Source organism: Alnus glutinosa, chromosome 6, assembly GCF_958979055.1.
Source record: "Alnus glutinosa chromosome 6, dhAlnGlut1.1, whole genome shotgun sequence".
Taxonomy (NCBI): domain Eukaryota; kingdom Viridiplantae; phylum Streptophyta; class Magnoliopsida; order Fagales; family Betulaceae; genus Alnus; species Alnus glutinosa.
This window is the reverse complement of record NC_084891.1, coordinates 19,185,282-19,191,281: the sequence shown is the minus strand read 5'-3', so window position 1 is coordinate 19,191,281 and position 6,000 is coordinate 19,185,282.

Below are 6,000 nucleotides of genomic sequence, written 5' to 3'. Positions count from 1 at the left end.
CAAAACCTGAAAACTGATTGTGATCTATTAGGTCTTTTGGATCCTTATCTGTTTTGCTCCACCATTGCCCATTGCTGTAGCGGTAGTTGCTTATTTTGAGGCGTTTGCCCCAAATACCTAAAACAGACATGTATTCGCCGAAAATAATTATTCTATTATTCTTTGTTAAGACGGGTCTATTTCTTATTTCTTGGACCGCGTTCATCATAAATCCCTTCTTAACAATTCTCCAGAGATTCATAATGCTCAAGGGATCTTCAAACTTTAAAGGGATTCTTCCCATCCTTAGTTCTGCAGCATAATCACTAACTGAAGGATTAATGAGAATGCAATGTTTAGCAGGCTTAACTTCCATGAAATTATTGGGATCAAATTCTGGAACAGTGCTCCAGATCCTTAGGACAATAGGACTGTTGGTGTTCAGTCTTCTTCTCAGATGCTCATCCTGGATACTTTTGACAGTATTACGGACTATATTAGGGAAGTCACGTAATTCTTCCAGGTGTTTAACTGGGTAATAAGACAGAAATCCTTCTTCAAAGAGCTGAGCTCCTAATTCAGGACATCCGATCTTGAAGTGATCCCAGTCACCATTCCATAGTTGCCTTGAGAGGCCATATTCTTTGTCAGGAACATAAATTAACCCTGGAAACTCACAATGTGGCTTAAAAACTCGAAGAGTCTTTATCCCAAAGACTTTCTTGTACTCAAAATCCTTTCCATTAGTGATCAGCATCATTCTCTGAATCCACTTGTCAAAGTATTCAGTGTATGCTGGACTTAGGAAAATTAGGTTTTGGATTTCGCCAGGAAGGTCGAAAACCCTTTGTCGGATTTTTTCCATTTCCTTAGGACTGATCCTTTGGATCTAGTAGATCTCAGTGGGAGATCGAATCCGTTTAGAACTTGTGGATACAACAGATTGTAGCAAAATCTTATTGTAGCTTAGAAGATACTCAGTGGCTTTCATAGACTTGTCATGAAGATTCTTATGACTTTTTAAGAAAGCTTGAGTCAAATTATCTAATAGTATTTGAATATGAAGAGGGTAATTAATGAGATCACCCTTTGAATATTTAGTTGAAGTCTGAAGGACTTCTTCCAGGATAATACTATTAGTCTTATCCAGATTGAAGAACTCAATCTGTTGAGGAACTTTCTGTTGAATCTCCGCTGGAGATTCTTCGTACTCATTCACCTTAGCTTTCCCCTTCTCTGCTGGAGTCAGGCGCTTAGGATTTACCAGATTGAAAGGATCAATCTGTTGGGGTTTTTTCTGCAGACTTTCCGCAGGTCTTTCTACATACTCAACCACCTTAGCTGTTCCTTCCTCCGCTGGAGTCAGGTGCTTAGGATTTACCAGATTGAAGGACTCAATCTGTTGGGAAACTTTCTGCAGATTTTCCGTTGGTCCATCTACATACTTGTTTACCTTAGCTATCCCTTTCCCTTTTGGGGTTAGGTGCTCAGGATTTTGAATTTCTGGTGGGAAATTCCAACTTTTGATTATTTTAGCATTTCTTTCCTTTGAAGAAGAAAGAGACTTAGGAGGGGTCATTTTATCCTAAAAAATGAAGATGTTAGAAACAAGCCAAAATTCAGAAATGACATTATGCCTAAATAGTATTTTTTGAAAATACTTGGATATATTATTCAAAGGATCGAATAATAAATTTAAACATATCCAGTAAACAAAGCTGAGAATATTATTTTGCAATTTGTTCAGGGTATTAATAAGTTCAAAGGGCATTTCGTTCCATTCGTATTGTCCAAAGAGTGTAACAAATGCAGTCTTATACATATCTATCTCATGAATTTGGATTTGCCGAAATCCACTTTTCATGTCAAACTTAGAGAAGATCACAGATCCACTTAGCCTATTGATTAGGTCTCTCTTATTTAGAATTGGATATCTGATCCATTCTAGGACTTTGTTGATGGGCTTATAGTTAATGACTAACCTGGGGGCTCCTCTCTCAAGCTCAGCGCTTTTCTGGACATAAAAAGTTAAACATGACCAGGGTGACTTACTCTTACGAATTATGCCTTTGTGCAATAGGTCTTCTATTTCTTTCCAGCAAAATTCAGTAACTTCTTGACTCATTTGGATGGGTCTAGCCTTAGTGGTGATTCTTCCTTCATCAAAGTCTTTGATATAAGGAAGGCTTATAGTGTGCTTCTTCCTATGCCAAAAGGCAGTAAGGATATCAGAACAAACCTCACTTTTGATCCTATCTTCAAAGAGTTGGATTCTTTGCTAAAGGGTCTTTTGACTTAATTGTTCTTCAATTCTTTTAACCTTAATCTCTTCCTGTAAAAACCCTATCTGTTGGGTTTTTGACTTGATTAGGTTAACAGACTTAGAGATTGAATTGCTTTTGAAAGCATTCAATTGACTTCGTTCTGGCTTAGCCAAAAACTTGAACTTAACCTTTTCATCCATAGGATAGGTAATTAAACCATCCTGGTCTGTCGTAAAGGGATACAACAGAGTGATGAAAGGTAAACTTAATATGACTTTATCAGTCATATTCTTAACCAAGACAAATGATGTTTTGAAGCAAACATTGTCTTGACACACATGGGCCTTACTAATTTCAAAAGTAATTTGCATCTTGCTGCCATTAGCAGAACGCAAAGTTTCTTTTGTCTTACTGTAATACTTCGTAGGAACCAATCCTTCTTGTATACAGTTTAAATTTGCACCTGTATCAATTAATACAACTACAGATAACTCAAAATCTTGAATCTTAATCCTAACCTTGGAATACCATTTTTTAATATGGATTCGGTTGATTAGACTTAGACTTTTTTCTTCAAATATAGGAGTGTCTTCAAGCTTAGGTTCGGACTCGGCTTCGCTATTATTAGGACTGCTAGCGGCTGTCTTAAGCTTGTGCTCAATTTTCAAGAGATTAACATCTTGTTTTAACTCTTGATTTTCTTTCTTAAGTATTTTAATCTCAGACTTAATTTGATTAACTTCAAGTTGCAAATCTTTTATTGTGATTTGTTCCTTAGGTTTATCAAATCTTTTAAGCATGTTGCTTAAACTTATCTCAAGACTTTTAGACTTATTTCCCTCCCTTTTTGTGAGAAATTTTCTTAACTTTTCTAAATATTGTCTTTTTAAATCAGGATTCTCAATTTTACTTATGAGATCAAGAAGCAATTCTTCTTGCTCTTCTTCTTTGGTCATAACACCAATTGTTTTGCAACAAGTGTCGTTACAACCGAAACTTATGTCTGGGCCAGACTCAGACTCATTGCTACTGCAAGAGCGATAGCTTTCACTTGAACTAATACTTAGTTCAGACTCATAGTCACTGGGCTCAGTGTCTTTTATCTCTAACATTCTTATTAAATTTTCCTTTTCTTCGTTAGAGACTTTTAGAGACTTAATGGTTTCCTTAGCTTTGCAATCTTTTGCAAAGTGACCTGGCTTACCACACTTATAACAACTATCTTTGTTGTTCTTAGGTCTTTTAAACCTTTTCTTAGGTTTTCTCTTTTCCTTCTTATAGAAATCATTCGGCTCAAAGCTTCTTTTCTTGAATCTTTTAAACCGTTTCTTATGCTTTCTATATTCTTCATGCTTACGAGACTTCCTATGTTTCTTAGATGGTGCTACCGAAGGCAGACGATATTGCTCACAGAAATTACCCATTTCATACTTAGCCTTTTTCTTATCCTTATTGGCTTGGTTCGATATCTTCATATCGATACATATCTTAAGACCTTCTTTTTGGATAGCACTTATGATATTCCCGTACGTAAGATTATCATACTCTATCACATTGTTCTCATTGACTAAGACTTCTTTGATCTTATGGGTGAAGAGGTGAGGCAGACCATTTATGAATTTCTCTTTCCAAAACGGTTGGTTGCTATCATCTCTTAGCATAACTCTAGAGAGGAATACATCTTTATACCATCAAAAGTCGCTTAGGGTTGGACATCTAAGGTTACTTAACTGATCATGAACCCTAGACGTAAGGTGACTTGGCGTGCCAATAAAATGTTCTACAATAGTATAGAACAAAGTGTTGACAGCATCAGAATCTCCTAATCCAATTTTCTCATTGAATATGGGGATTCCTTCCTCATTGGTTTTGACAGCACTTCTTATGCTGGCTCTAGACTCATCGGTGAGATGCTTCTCCCACCAGGATTGAAGGGTTCCTGTGAAACCCGCAACTAAGAGGTCAACAACCTCTGGTTGGCTCAAATCATGGTTCATAACATAACTGCTAGAGACCATGGTCATATGGGTTAACTTATCAAGGATTTGCTGCTCTGCTAAACCATCGATATTCCACTCGTATAGTTTATCAGCAGAAACTGCAAATTGACTTTGGAAACTTCTTTCCTCAAATTGGATATCCGGAGGGGTAGGTTTGGGATACCAATTCTTGGTGAAACTTGTTGGTGAAAACTTAGGCTTGTGAATCCTATTCAACTCTAAAGCTGAAAGGGCTTTTTCGACTTTTCTGATGTTTTCATCTGAATCAGACTCCGAAGAGGATTCTGTTTCTGATGAACTTTTAGAAGACTCAGGGATCTTAGTAACAGACAGAGTATTGGAACTACTAGGCTGTTCTTGTTTGACCAAATCCTTAAGCATTTCCTCTATTTTTTCAATAAAGGGCTTATCTTTGTTAACCTTTAAACTAGTTCCCTGTTTTAGATCTGGAAACTTGATTATCGGTTTTTCTTGCTTAGAAGGCTTATGTTTCTCTTTTAGGAGAGGCTTATTATCGATCTTTTCTTTAATCTTATCCAACTGGTTTCCTATGGAATTTTGGTACTGGTTGGTGTAATTGGCTTGCTCAATGACTTTCTTAACATCTGTGTTCTCAGATGCAACCTTAAAGGAAGAGGTTTTGACCATAGTGGTTCTATGCTGGAACACTATGGCTTCTTGTGGAGGGTGACTTGAAGAAACAACTGTGTTGTCTTCTTTTACCCATTTTTCCTTAGAGATGGTTTGGACCTTGTTTTCTACAGAGTAAAACTCATCAACATAATCGAAATAAGAGATGTTCATCTCTATTTCACATAAGTGCTTCTTAAAGCTGCTCAAGATTTCCTTCTTTTGTTCAAGGTTGAACCTTTCCTTATAGGCTTTTCTTCTTTCAAGATTTGATTCAGAATCGAAATCGATTTCAAGGAAATCAAAATCTATCTTGAAAGGTTTCTTAGGTTTCCTTAGGGTGCATAGTTAGGGATCTATAACTGTTTCAACTATAAAATCAGATTTCGTAGGAGAGGCATTTCCTTCCTGGGATTCTTCATCTTCTAGTTGTGTGTCAGCTGTATAACATGGATGACTCACTTGGGAAGTTGTCTGGACTCCCGTTAACTTAAACCTTCTTAGTTCTTTTTCCAATTCTAGATCTCGTCGCTTTAGTTCTTCCGTCGAGCTAGAACCAGCAAACGAATGCCTAGCTGGAGTCTTATCCTTAGGTTGTCTAGATGATCTAGAACTTGGCACTTCAGATCTAGATGCACTAGATCTTGCAACTTCTTCTATGAGAAGATTTGACTTAGGGGTCGACTGAGAACCTCGGTCGAAACTGATCTTAACAGTACCATCCAAGTACTGCTGGATATAATCTAGGTCTCCTAGATTATGCCTTATGAGATCAGACTTAAAACTTTCATTGGTTAAACTCCATTCTTTGGGTAACTCAATGTCAGTCCAATTAATAGTTCGAGGAACGTGAATACTCGCGTTACTCTGGCTACTTTGAATCAACATGGTTTGACCAGTTGGGCTTCTATTGATTGCCTGGAAGTTCATGTTAGTTCCAGTGCACTTATAGTAGATCCTGTAAATCAAGGCTAAAGGCTGAACACCTTCAAGGATTTTGTATCCTTGAGTTCTGATACTTAGGGTCAAAACCTTTAGGATATGGGGATCACTTAGACTCACGGTGAAATCAGGGAAACAGTCAAAATAGACTGGCCCGTCATGCATAGTTGCTTCAATGACTCCGA